At 32.4% G+C, this 15,721-nt stretch overlaps 1 pseudogene; it reads left to right on the top strand.

Moving 5' to 3' along the window:
• Positions 1 to 4,635: 4,635 nt before the first annotated feature.
• LOC124930079 lies at positions 4,636 to 10,674 on the top strand (annotated as a pseudogene).
• Positions 10,675 to 15,721: the final 5,047 nt, after the last annotated feature.

The raw sequence follows: 15,721 nt of genomic DNA, 5'->3' as shown, positions 1-15,721 counted from the left end.
CCACCCGACCTTCATCTTGTGACCTCACATTTTCAAATGTTCGTCATACCAACCACTAATTCCGACCTCACACTCGACAAACCACCCACCAAACGACCTCCATCTCGTGACCTCACAATTTCAAATGCTCGTCAAACCAACCATTAATTCCAACCCCACAAGCGACAAACCACCCACCACCCGACCTCCATCTCGTGACGTCACACTTTTAAATGTTTGCCAAACCAACCATTAATTCCGCTCTCACACTTTTAGATGTCTATCATTTGCTTAAAAGTTACACCACTTTGAAAATATAAATTTGCATGTTTTAGGATTTGAACTCTGGTCTTCAGCATGAAATGTGAACACTTAAACCGCTAAACCACTTATAATTGTTAAAATAATTTTATTATTTTATTTATCCCCTCGGCAAACCACCCACTGACCATAATCTTGTGACTCACACTTTTGCATATGTCTATATCCCTCAACAATCCACTCACCAATCTTAGTCATCATCACTTTTACTCATACTTCAACAAATCAACAACCAATCCCAATTGACCACGGACCTCTTATCCAATGTCAAACAATTCATTAACCACCACCCGACATTCATCTTGTGACCTCACACTTTCAAATACTCGTCAAACCAACCATTAATTCCAACCTCACACTCGACATACCACCCACCACCTAACCTCCATCTCGTGACCTCACACTTTCAAATGCTCTCCAAACTAACCACTAATTCCGACATCACACGCGACAAACCACCCACCACCCGATCTCCATCTCGTGACCTCACATTTTCAAATGCTCGTCATACCAACCACTAATTCCGACCTCACACTCGATAAACCACCCACCACACGACCTCCATCTCGTGACCTCACACTTTCAAATGCTCGTCAAACCAACCATTAATTCAAACCATAAACGACAAATCACCCACCACCCGACCTCCATCTCGTGCCATCATCACACTTTCAAATACTCGTCAAACCAACCACTAATTCTGACCACACACTCGACAAACCACCTAGCACCCGACCTCTATCTCGTGAATTCACATTTTCAAATACTCATCATATCAAACCACTAATTCGACCTCACACTCAACAAACTACCCACCACCCGACCTCCATCTCGAGACCTCAAACTTTCAAATGTTTGCCAAACCAACCACTAATTCCACTCTCACTCTTTCAAATGTCTATCATTTGTTTAAAAGTTGCGCCACCTTGAAAATATAAAGTTGCATGTTTTCAGATTCGAATCCTGGTCTTTAGTATGAAATGTGAACACTTGAACCGCTAGATCACTTATAATTGTTGAAATAATTTTATTATTTTGTGTATGTATATATATTTTGCATTTAATATTTATTAGTTAATTTTTATATAAACATATAAAATTAATGATGAAAATAATAATATATTTATATATATATAAAGTAACAAATAAATATAAAATTATGAATATAGGTGCATTTATAAAAAAAATAATTATTTATATATACATATATAAAAATTATGAAGGTGGGTGTATTTATAACAATTTTATTTTTTGTTTATATCTTTAATTAATATTAATATAGATAATTTTTTAGATAATATATGATAAAAAAATATAATATATATATATATATATATATGATAATAGAAAATAAAATTTAATTAAGAAAGAGAGTAGTAGAAAAGAGAGAGAAAAAATTGATGACGTGAATTATATACATTATGCGTGAATTAATGTGGTGCTAGTTCACTTTAAAAATTATTATTATTATTATTATTATATGAGTAAGATAGGGGGAGCGAAAATATTGTAACGAAAGTGTAGCGAATGACGTGTGAAAGTGATTAGGATTGATGACTAAGTCTTCTTTAATATATTTATTTATATCTCCTCCTTTCATTAATAATTTCTCTCTCTTCTCTTTATTTATATTTTTTTTTCTCTTTTTATATATTAATTTATAATTATAAATTTAAATTAATTAATATATATATATATATTTAAAAGTAATAAATGTAAAAATTAATAAACATATATATAAAAAAGAATAAGAAGTTAAATATGAATATGATTAGTTTTTTTAATTTAATTAATTTTTTGCGATTAATAGTTAATTAATTTATTTATGTATTTTTAATATAAATAATACTAAGGAGAACGAATAAATCAAATTAATAAAATATATAAATGCACATATTTTTTAAAATATATATTAAATTTTAAATATAAATATATATATATATATAATAAAAATTAAATATATATATTCATAATTTGAATTATTTCTCTTAAAAAAATATTCATATTAAATTATTATTTCTCTTCTTTAAATCATTCTTATTTCTCTTAAAAAATAAAAAATTTCTTTTTATTTTTATTTAATTTTCTTATAAAATATATATTAAAATTCACCTTCTAAATAATATTATAACTTTCATTTTTATATAACGTTTGTTTATATACATATATTGAAAATTAGTAATTTGAATTTTATTTATTATAAATATTAATAATTTGTATTTTAAGTTAAAATTACAAATTTATTTTTTTTTATTTTAAATTAAGTAAATATTTATAATAATTTTATAATAAAATTAAAGAAGGGAAAATATTAAATAATTTATTTAAATAAAAAAGAATTAAGAGAGATAAATTATTAAATACAATGTGACATGTACAAATTTAAAATGAAAGAGAGAGAAAAATTAATACGCTTCTTATTTATTAGGTGACATGTACAATGCCACATCATTCGCTGCTTCGCTACAATTTTTTCGCTCCCCTATATATATATATATATAAAAGTCTCTAATGACACAATTATTGTATTTATATTTTCAATGTTAATGTTTTAAAAGTATGACAATAAGTAATTTAGATATTTTAAATATTTTCAATGTTAATGTTTTAAAAGTATGACAATAAGTAATTTAGATATTTTAAATCATAAGTTAGGGAGAGAAACTATGTGGTAAATTTGTGAATGGAGAGCGAAATTCCAGTCCAGATCTTTGGCTACTTTATTATTAAATTAGCTTCCAAGTCTGAGAAGCAAAGAATGGAATTAAATGTTTTACATCATGAAGCGTTATTTAGTGAAGTTTGTTCACTTACTCCGCCTCATCAATGTAAATAATTAATATGTTTTATTTATAATTAAATATTAAATATAATTATATATAAAATATATTTATAGTTTTATTTCTGTTGTATTTAAATTAATTTGTATTAATTATGTTACAATTAATATAATTATATATATAAATATAAAAAACATAATTATAAATTAATTTGTGAGATATTTAAATTAATTTATATTAATTATTTTATTTTTGAAATAACATATTAATAATTTTATAAACTATATAATTAAATTTATCGGTGATATATTTAAATTAAATTGTACTTATTATTTCATAATTTATTTAGTTATATATTATATATATTATATATATATATATATATTATATATATATATATTATATATATATATTATATATATATATATTATATATATATATTATATATATATATATATATATATAACAATATATTTTGAAATTTATTTTTAAGATATTTAAATAAATTTATTTTAACTATTTTATAATTTATATAATTATATATTAAATATATATATTAAACATATATAAAACAACATATTCAAACACATTTTGTGTAAGATATTTAAATGATTTTGTAAAATAAAATAGTTTAAATTTATTTATAAGATATTTAAATAAATTTATTTTAATTATTTATATTTTATATAATTATATATTAAATATATATAAACGATTTATGTAAAAAATCACTAAGACATTCATGTAAAAATATTTATGTGCTCTTGTAAAAATATTTATGTCTTCATTCAACACTACAAGAGAATAAAAAATATGAAACAATCGCTACATAGTGAGTCTTGTTTCACTAAGTATATACAACGCTCAAATGAGTGAAACAAGCGCTACATGGTGAGACTTATTTTACTAGGTATTTACAACGCTGATAGAAGTGAAACAAGTGCTACCTGATGAGGCTTGCTTCACTAGGTATTTACAACGTTGATAAGAATGAAACAAATTATACTCAATGAGGCTTGTTTCACTAGGTATTTACAGTACTGATATGAGTGAAATAAGCGCTACTTGGTGAGACTTGCTTCACTAGGTATTTACATTAATCAATCACATATTTGTGTTTGTTTCACTTTTATTTATATTGTTAATAAAAGTGAAAATAGCTTTACTGAAGTAATAATTTAAATAAATAGAATTTTTTCATGATGCACTCCCATTATTCACTTTCTCTCTCATCGATTTTTCAAATCATAACATGAATCTTCTCCGTTATAATCTTCTCGCGAAAATGGCCTTTATTGGGGGTGACGTAGAATGTTCTTTGTGATATTTAGGATGATGCTAATGTAACCTTAGATCCCTTGAAGTGTGTAGCGATTTGCTGTTGAGATATGCGATTTCTCTGTTAGAAATCGTCCGTGAGTTTTTGTCTTCATTACCATTCACTGTAAATCTACCCATCTAAGAAATAATCACTCTCTTTGACTCTCTCTGCCTGCTTCCGATTGTCCAAATTTCGGAATCAGATCTAGTTTTCTTCATGGATGTCGCAAAGACGATGGTTGCTCAACCCTCTTTTCTCAAGAAAATGGGAAACTATGTAAGTTCGAATCTCAAACATACTTTCCTCGCATAACCGACAAAGAGAAGAGAAAAACTCACCATCACAGAAAATAACCTTTTTCAACATCATAATTTTTGCTGCATTCGCCAAATAGTGGTGTCTTCTCAAGAAATACTCATTTATATTTATCTCGGAATTTGTTTTTTCTTCCTTTTATCCAATATATTAAGAAAAGTTTATTCCCTTCAAACATTCTATTCAAATGCAGTTGAATTTTAAGCTAGATTTAGTTTGGATGACAAATTTTTTTTGAGTTGTATAAGACACAAATAAATTTTCATCTTATAAAAACCGTATGTGTAGAGTGTTTTGAGTAATGAATTTGGATTGCAGGTTGAGAAGAATATTTGATTGGTATATGGAGGAGGAAATGTTGGTCGGATGGGTTTAATTTCCCATAAGGTAGTGGTTTCCATGTTATTGGGTTAGTAAGAAATGTAACTGAACATCTAATATCTTCCTTCGATTTTTCTAATCAATTTTTTTTGATATTTATATCTTCAAATTGTGATATATGTAGTGTAATCCATAAAACTCTTGTGCCTCTTGAGGTATCGATTCTATTTTTTATCTTTTGAGTGACAATTTTTATGTCAATAGTAGCCATTAATGACTGACATAGTTTATCATAATAGATATCTGGTGAAACTGTTGGAGAAGTTAGGATTATCCTAGACATGTATGAGCATAAAACTTTAATGGTTAGAGAGTCTATGATTTAATTTCTCTTCTATGTAAGAACATAAATGATAAAAAAATCTATATAATGACCTCTCTAATGGGGTTTTATTTGTTTAAGGAGGATATGGAACAATGGAAGAACTATTGGAGATGGTAACATGGTCCCATCTTGGAATTCATAAAAAACGGTAAAAAGTATCCAACTTTTTTTTACCATGTTGAAGATATATTTGATGGTTAATGGTCTAATTTGTATTGAGTTTTTCTAGACTAGTCTGCTAAATGTTGATGGGTATTATAATAAATTGCTGACATTGTTTGATAATGGTGTTGAAGAGGGTTTCATTAAGCCAGATGCTCGTCGAATTGTCCTTTCTGCTCGAATTGCTAAAGAGATTCTAATGAAGATGGAGGTAATGATAAAATCATACCTTTTTTTTATCTTATTCAAACTAGTAACAAAGAAAGCCACTTATTTGATATTCTTTTTTCTCAAAGAAAGCCAACCTTTTGCTTTTTCTATTTCTCTGTACATTTTTACTCAAAAAATTCAACTAAAGTTTCTAATCAAGCTTATTTGAAGAGGCATTAAAATGAAATGTTTGATCTTGAGCAAAATTGATTATATCCCTTTACCTTAGATGACTAGCACGGCACCTTGATTCCGAGCGTTTTTAGTGAGAATCAAACATGAATATGTTGTTATTGTTAATACATTCTTAATGAAAATGATGCATAACCAAACAATATGACAACTCTCTCAATTACTAAGTCTATTACCCATTGTCATTCTTCTACAAAATTTGGTGTTTCTAAGTCATATCACATATATGTTGATTTTACTTTCAAGTTTTGATGTGTTTTGTCAATTCAAATAGGAATTCATATATAATTATTGAATAATAGTTGTCTAATTATCCTCATTTCTATAAAAATGTCTAATTAACCAAGAAAAGAAGAATAAATTAATTAATTAAAGAAAGAATTAATTAATTAAGGAGAAATGTGTAAATTGATTAAAATAAACTTAGGTAAATAAGAACTAGTTTAATCAATACAACATGATTTTAATGATGTGTTCACATAAAGATTTAAGGATTTATTTGTGAATAAAACTAAGCTGTATAAATTGCCTATGTACAAGTACAGATGCAGTCTGAAGTAAGCGCGATCAGACAAAGTCTGAACTTCAACAGACGGGATGTCTGAAGAAGCGTTAGCAGACGTCTAGGCTTCAACAGACGCTCTAGTCTGAAGAAGCGCTAGCATTCGTCTAGGCTTCAATAGACGCTCCGGTCTGAAGAAGCGCTAGCAGACGTCTAGGCTTCAACAAACGCTCTGGTCTGAAGAAGCGCTAGCATATGTCTATACTTCAATAGAAGACTAAAGCATCGCCCATTTAACTTCCTTGATCATCGTCCAATAAACGGAAGACTATCATATCAACACGCACAATAATCAACGAAATAATGCCACATGTCAATATTTAGAATCGACCGTTGCATTAATTGTCGTGCATCAGTATACAAAGCTTCTAAGAAGCTCAACCGTCACACGCCATTCAAGTAGGGCTATGATTGGGCTACGATACTCAAGTGTGGCTACAACACTCAAGTAGAGCTACGCTACATCAGCATGCAGAGCTCTACAATATGCCACCATTAAATGCAAAGCAGCTGTGAATCTTATATAAGTGGATCTTAATAAAGAAGATTCTCCTCGGTTCTTAAAGCACTCGTTGCCACTTTACTCTCTCACTATCCCAGTTGTAATTCATACTATTTGTACTTTCCATTAAAGATAAGTTGAGAGAGAACTTGTTGTAATATATGTTACAAACATTAATCATTATAAGTTGAACAGAATGTGTCTGTTTATCATAGTGAGAACTAGGAGTTCAGAACATGCATTGTTAAGTCCTGGGTTTCTGACCGAGCTTGTATAGACGCTATACAAGTTAAAGTCTTCTAGTGTATTCTTTTGGAAATAGAAGAAGGGGTGACGTAGGAGTTGTTTATCTCTAAACATTCAGAAACAAATTCGTGTCCATTTCTTACTGTCTGATTCATATTGCATCAATACGCTTTAAATCTAGCGAGTAATTCCGCACTTAAATCCACTTCAAGAGCTCGCAAAGTTTTGTCACGAGAATAGAAACAGGTCTTAACCTCTAACAGGATTAAAGCTGAATTAGAAGTCGATAGTCGTTCAACAATACTCAAACCCCACCGGTTGTTATTTACACTAATCCCAACAAAAAATGACAGCAATATGTGCCTTTTAAAGATTGTATGGCTCCTCATGAGAGCTGGAAGATGGAACCATTATCAGGCTTCAATCTCAATCGATTTGGCCCCAGGTGAACATTAATAATAATAATAATCATTGAATTAATGAATTTTTTTAGAAGAAAATTGAAGACGACTCTATTTGATTTGATCAATTAAGGATTATTTTGCAAAATTTGTTATTCTTTGCGTGGTTTATTCTTAGACATATAATGTACTGCAGAGTTGTGAAACCTTACTATTCTTGTCTTTCAAATTCATGTATGTTTTATAAATTAAGTTAGTTAATCGATACAGGTTCTAACTCTAATAAAGATTAATATATGATAATGCTTCTATTTTGGCCTTATGGTGCAAGGTTGATTTATGAGACGCCACGACAAAGTAATAGAATCGAACCAAATAAAATCTCACTAGAACTAGTTAACTGTCGGATAAGAATCTTTCTCCATCTCAACCAGACTTTTACTGCAACTATGAACAGCAACAGGGGATCTAGCATTGTCCCAAAGCATTATATCTCTTTCATAAGCTCAAAGGGGTTAATCTCAAAGGCCTCATTGATCAATTCATGTAAATCACATGTATTATCATTTGATAACAACAATTTAAATAATATAGTAAACCCTTATGAGATACTTCCAAATTTCAACGGGGTAATAAGAGATATTGGTGAATTTAAGCATTTCATCCAAATCACGAGAAATTCTATGGACATAAGTCGTGTTCCTGATCGTTTTTAAGCAATGGGTAGACTAAGGTAAGATTTTTGATTTTCTACATAATATTCATTTTTCAAGTTTAGTTAATTCTTTCATTTTATTATATATACATCGCGTTGATGCATAAACTAAGCAATGTGAATTTGACATTATTGACATACAAGAAAAAACTAGCATTCTCGATTAACTTATACAACGCTTGCATCATACAGGGTGTAATCTAATGATTGTTACCTAAAAACAAACCCTTTTTTTTTCTGGTCAGGCTACGGTGAACGTAGGAGAGATCTTCTAAATACTTTGGTCATTGAACATTTCATTAAATTAAGGCACAACAGATGAGAAAGAAGTTCTTCTACGGCATGTCTAGGTGTGGGGTACCCGGAGCCAAACGTGACATTTGTCCTTTGCAGGGGAAGCTGGTCTTTGCCGACGGTGAGAATATTTTACTTGAGAGATTTCTAATAGATAGGTGAAATGGTTTTAAAAAAATAAAATAAAAAATTGCGCAGCTACGAGTGTATTTGGATGTTGTAAAATATAATATAAGTTTGTAATTTTATTTCTTATAAATAAAAGTATGATCAACAATAAACTAGCATATACTTATAAGGTTACAACTCAAGGGTGTAAAGTATATCTTAGTTAGAGCATGCCATTTAGTTTTTCAAATATCTATGAACATGTTTTCAGGACTATGTTCTAAGCACATTGATTAAATCATGTGAAATCCATTGTTGCCCTAAATTAAAATTGAACTCGAAAGTGTCGCACATTTCTTTTGAGAAGACGTTATTATTGAGAATTGAAATCAAGATCTAGGTTTATCCACCTGAATCCAAATATGGTATTAAGAGACCAACAACTCACAAAACAATAAAAAGAGAGGAAACTACTTGATGGAAAGAGTAATGACAAAGATAAGTTAATCAATTATCATGTCTTGTTTCATTAATAAACCAGTCCACAACATCACCATTATAGGTGAGATTTTAAAATCAACGAGATTGAATGAAACGATAACAGAAGTTAAATGTCCAAAGTGAGAAAAGAATAGCAAAATTTCTACCAAAAAGTAACAAAATGAATTGGAAATGCACATGTATTGGGAAATTTGATCAAATGACCCTGAAAAGAGGGTCATTCTCAAAACTAACCCTAATAATATTTATTTGCAAATATAACTTTTTTTTTTAAAATTTTAACCATTTTACCCTTACACATTAATTTTTATTTCGTTAACCTCTTTCCCCCTATTTCTCATTTCTTCTTTTTCTCTTCTCCGAAAACCTTTGCTCTCCCTCCCCTTCTCATCTCCCTGACTCTCCTAACTACAATCATCCCCGATGATCGCCATAGGACACGCAACAACAATCGCCAAGCCTTGACGCTTACCCCTCGAGCCCAACTCCCTGACGATCTCCAAGCCCCAGACTGTTCCCCCGCGAGCCCGTCTCCCCGACATTCTCCCGCATTTAGGTTACATTTTATTTTTTTCCGACTACTCCTCTCTTGCATGTTTAGTATTAAAGGTTTTAGGGTTTTAGTGAGTTCTATAGTTTTTGCATGTTGAATGAATGGTTTAAAATGGTGTGAGATATGAGTTCTGTATATTGTGAATGATTTGTGAACATTTTCCCATGGGGTACGCAAATTGGCAAAATGCATTTTGCGTACCCATGCAAAATTCAATTTGCGTGGGTACGCAAATTGTAGTTTTCACTTTGCATCCCCATGCAATTTACATTTTGTATTGGTTTGCGTCTAACATTGTGTATATGACATTAATCTAACCAACTAATTCTTTGAAGATGACACCAACCGAAACCATTATTAATATTTTTACTAGACGTGTTTCATGGAAATCCACCGGCACTAGCTTGACAAAGATACATGAGAGGTTTACTCACCATGATCTTTTGGATAGGTCTTTACAAACCCAATTCCAATATCTATTCACAGCCTTGACAATATTTTTCTCAGGAACCATACTCCATCAGATGCTCATCAAGAAAATCAGCTCAAATTCAAAAGAGATGAGGTTGTTGGTCAATGGTGAGGAGGTATGCTGGGGTATGAAGGATTATACCTTAGTGACATGCCTCAACTTTGACAGATTTCTTTTGATGGAAAACATGGAGGTTGAAGAATGTCCACCCATTATCCGCAAATATTTTAAGGGTAAAATGGATGTTAGAGTGAGAGAGGTTGAATCCATTTTCGTCGAATGCTCTAAAAAGGAGGATTCATGGAAGATGAGGCTCATATTCCTCATTTACTAGTATCTATCGTAGCTGATAATATGAAGAAGGTAAGTTTGAATATATTTCGCATGGTGGAGGACATAGAGATGTTCCTCCAATTTCCATGGGGAAAGGTGTCCTTCAGAGCAACCCTGAAGGGCATTGACAAAGATATGAAACACCTTTGGGGGTTATATCTCGCCAAGAAGAAAACCTGGAAGAAGAAAAACGTTTGTGATGTCGCTTATACTTTACATGGGTTCGCACTAGCCTTCCAAGTGTGGAGCTATGAGCTAATCAATACATTTGTCCCCAAATTTGTGGAAAGGACATGACAAGATCTTACAAGCCCAAGGATATTGCTCTATACATCCTACAAGAGTTATTCCCTCCAGGAGATATTCAATGCCCTCTAGAAGTGCAATGTTCTTAGCAAAATTGATGAGTCCGAGGAGGAGAAGAGGAAGTACTTTGGGGAGGATTTTGAAGATACACGAGGCAACATTTATGATGAATTCTTTGAATTGGATGAGAGGAAGAGAAAGGATAAAGAAGTTGAAAGGACTTCCAAACCGCCGGCCAAGAAGAGGAGACTTATTAGTCCCCAACTTCCCAACCCTAAATTTACCGATGAAGGAGGAAGAGGAGGAGAAAGAGATGAGTGAGGAGAATATTGTTGAGAATGAGGAGGATGAGGAGAAGAAGAGGAGAAGAATACTGTTGAGAATGAGGAGAAGAAGAAGGAGGAGGAGAATACGGTTGAGAATGAGGAGGAGGAGGAGGAGGAGGAGGAGGAGGAGGAGGAGAAGGAGAAGACTGAAGAGAATACTATTGAGAATGAGGAGAAGAAGTAGGAGGAAGATGAGGAGAAGGAGAAGACTGAGGAGAAGACTGTTGAGAATGAGGAGAAGAAGGAGGATGATGAGAAGAATGAGGAGAATGTGAAAGAATTGGCTTCAAAAAAATTTGTTGAAAAACACTTTCGGAGAAAGAAGAAGTCGAAACTATTGGGGGACTACATCGACCCTAATGGAAAAAGGATTTTAACTCAATGATCCGGTAACGGTTAATCCTCTTTTACATTATGACGAGGAAAAGATGAAGGAGTTGAAGAAATGGTTGAAGAGTGAGGATGAAGACTTGAAGGATGTGATTACTTGCGAAGCAAATCGTTGTTTATTTAACAGATTGATCACGCCTCAAAAATGGTTAAACGATGCTGTAAGTATTTTTGTTCATTATTATACTTTGGACTTGCGCCCCATGCAAGGTGCATTTTGCGTGGGACTTTGGACTTGCGTCCCACGTAGGGTTCATTTTACGTGGGACTTTGGACTTGCGTCCCATGCAATGTGCATTTTGCGTGGGACTTTGGACGTGCGTCCCACGCAAGGTGTATTTTGCATGGGACTTTGGACTTGCGCCCCACGCTTAATCCATAACTTTTTTTTGTAGGAGATAAATTCCATATGTTTCATAATGAAACGAAGGGTTACGGAGTTCCCTAATACATATCCAAATAATTTCACAATAGCTGACTGTCATCCCTCTTAGAAGTTCGAGAATCACTAAGATACCTTTATCGCTGATCCTCAAAGCTTCAAGTTCATAACATTCATGGAATATTTAATTTGTGATGCTGGTAGATATTTGACTTCTTGGAATACAGTTGATATAATATATATCCCTATGAACCTGAAATTGATGCACTGGGTCCCGTGTCAGGTTCATCTACAAGATTGGTGTATATACGTATATGACTATGATCATAAAATTTTTCCAAAGGATGTATATTACGACTTCATGAAACCAATGTGTCAAATGTTTCCATACTTGCTTGATTAGGGATTCACCTATATCGAAAAGGCCAATTATCCGCAGTTCCACTTGGAGAATATGTCATATTTTATAACCAAATTCTACAACAAAAACTGACGATTGTGGTATTTTTACTGTTATGTATATGGAATACCATACTGCCTCATTAGATGTATCAAATGTGATCACCAAATACATGACTTTTTAGAGAAAGAAATGGGCAGTAAGGTTATTCCACCAAATAATAGACTCGTAATCTACATTGAATAAATATACATTTTTGTCATGAATAGATATACATTTTGTTATAAAATATTTGTGTATAAAACAATGCGATTTTTGGCTTAGAATAGATATAGATTTATTATGAAATAACCAAGTACAATGACATCCACCAAATTGTTTAAAAATAAAATCAAGAAGCATTCCAACCAATAGGTGAAATTAGGCCAAACCACAAAATATGATCCCTCAAATTACCTTAGAACACTATATGAACACTATACGCCCCACGCCCTAGCCCACGCCCTAGCCCCACACTCCACGCCCTAGTCCACGCCCTAGCCCCAAGTTATCTGAACAAACAATACAATCCAAACAAACAATACAATTGAAATTCAATCCAAACAAACAAACAATACAATTGAGATTTAATCCAAATAATACAATTTAATCAAAAGAAATGTTCTTTAGAGAATGTGCCAAAGGTTGTGCACTAAACTGTGAAGGTTCTAAAGAATGTGACACAAGTTGTCTTACAGTAGATGGTACAGGCATCACTGCTAAACATGTTACCATGTTATGGCCTCGACCGCCACATGAGCTGCACCGTCTTTGTTCCTTACAAGGCTCACCTTGTGATGGCCTACGCTTTGTTGTTGTCTGACCTTTCTTAACTTTGGTAGGGAGGTTTAGGCAAATATTTTCTAGAATATCCCATGAACCTTCATTGCAAACTAGATAATATGTCTCCGCATATGCCATGCACCACGCTTTAGTAGAGTAAAACCTGAAAAATGATATTTAAGTCATATAAATTCAATCTTAGAATTAAACATTCAATCATTCTCTAACCTTGAGCAACACTCATAGGGAACAGATTTTCGGGAACGGGTAGTAGCTAGTGCATGTGTATAAAGAAGACCAGATATATCAAATACCCTACAAGTACAAGTTCAAGTTTGGAAGTCAACTTGAAAATCTCACGGTCATTCACATGAAACTCGAATTAGTTAAGAGGATTAATGTTATAGAATTTGGCCTTCTCGGCTTGTTCACGTATGAACTTTTCATAATATGGAGATAAACGTTCTGTGTGGTTGAAAGCTTTTACTCTTCTATTATGAAACCAATCTTGTAGTGTGAATCATAAATACTCAAGTAATGTTATTATGGGATATTTCCTAGAATTCTTGCTTTAACTATTAAAGATCTCAGCGTAATTACTTGTCATTTGATTGTATCGCAAACTAGTGAAAAAGGCACGACTCCATCTCTCCAATCCTATTTAGTTAGGATCAGGATCGTTGATAGAGGACCGGGGTCCGGCTAAAGGAGACCGCTTAACACACACACACACACACTAGTGGACGCTAATTCGATTAAGAATTAACACCAGTTTTAACACTTCATAGATTGTCACAAACTCTTGAACCGAGTTCAATGACGAAAATGTTTGTTTCAGCCTGAAGCAACACACACGGATTAGTTAAAGAAGAGAGTAGAGAGATATCAGTTGAATTAATTGGAAGTTGGTTCGGTTGGTTAAGTATTAATTTGGTTCGGTTGATAAGATAATATGAAATATGGAAATAACACAAGACAACAGTTTTATGGATGTTCGGAGATAAAGCTTCTACGTCACCGCTTCTTCTCAAATAGTGAGAATGGTATTCACTAGGGAATATTCAACCACACAACAATTCTCACTCGAGTGTTATTTACCACTCGATGTTCACTTTACAATGCTCACACAATATTGCAATACACTTTTACAGATTATGTAAACACACAGATCTCAACAGTTTGTTCTTATCACTCAATATCCACAAGATTCAAAAATGAAAAAGATCAGGTCGCGGGAGAGAGAGAGTAAAACCAGAGAGATTTTCTTCAGCCTTTTTGCTTCCTTTTATAATGAAAATATGACAACGGTCATATTTCTCTCTCTTAGATGATTGGTCGAAAATGATGAGTAATCCGGTAGAAGCTTCCCAAATGATGATGTCGTGCCGGTTTGGAATTAGGTAGCTTGCACGTTTATGTTTTTGTACACTTAGCAACTGTGCAGTGGGCAGCCGCTTGCTTTTGGAGGTTACTTGTAGACTTAGGCAAAGTCAGATAATCATTATCCTGCATGCTGCCTTGTTTTAGAACCTTCTTTTGCATATTCCTAAGGAATATTTGTTTATGTCAACACGTTAACTCCAATATATTCATATTGATGAATAATATGCCCGTTGGAGATATATGATAGCTTTACGATTTTCAAAGGTTGAACCAGCCGAATACTTTCGGTTTGCAATTCAACCGGTCCTAGAGTTAAGTCGATCCGGATTTCTGAGAGGATAGATTAAATAAAGAATTCTGGTTTGAGCTCTTTTAGGAGAATCGGTTTGACTGGTCTAGTTGACGATATGTACATATCAATGGTTTGACCGGTCTAGTTGATGACCTGCACATAAAGTTGAATTTGATTAAGTTCTTTTAGATAGTTAATTATTTACTAATTAACTATCTAGTTTTTCTAACAATTTCTCCCCTTTTGATTTTTTAGAATAAATATTCAAAACTTGTAATCGTTGGCCGGTTTGTAAAAACGGTTTGAGAGAAGGATTTGAAAAAAAATTGCATATCTAACAATTTCTCCCTTTTTGATACTCTTAATATAAGAGTGTCAAAACCAGTAAATTAAAATATTGAAACCGAAATTCTGTATTTTTAAAAATATAATTAATTTCCCAAAATAGACTTAAGTCATATTATATATAGGCTTGAACCGAAATATTATAAATATTATAAGTCAAGATTATAAGATATATAAATATTTGAAATGGAAAGCCTTAAAGAATTCATTCGCCCCTTTTCTCCGGCATGTTGATCATGTGGTGAACCCATCTGTATACGAAGCCCGTTCCCGGAGCAGTGGGATCATCGAAACTGTCACTCGGTTGATCTAAAGGTCCAGCCGACTGTTGATTATGGGCTTGAAGTGGTGAGGATCGGTGACTCTGCATGATTTGTTCAACCACGTGTGCTCTAGTTCCTT

This window comes from Impatiens glandulifera, chromosome 3 (genome assembly GCF_907164915.1).
Source record: "Impatiens glandulifera chromosome 3, dImpGla2.1, whole genome shotgun sequence".
Lineage (NCBI taxonomy): Eukaryota > Viridiplantae > Streptophyta > Magnoliopsida > Ericales > Balsaminaceae > Impatiens > Impatiens glandulifera.
The sequence above is the reverse complement of the archived record's forward strand: the minus strand, read 5'-3'. Positions and strand labels throughout refer to the sequence as shown.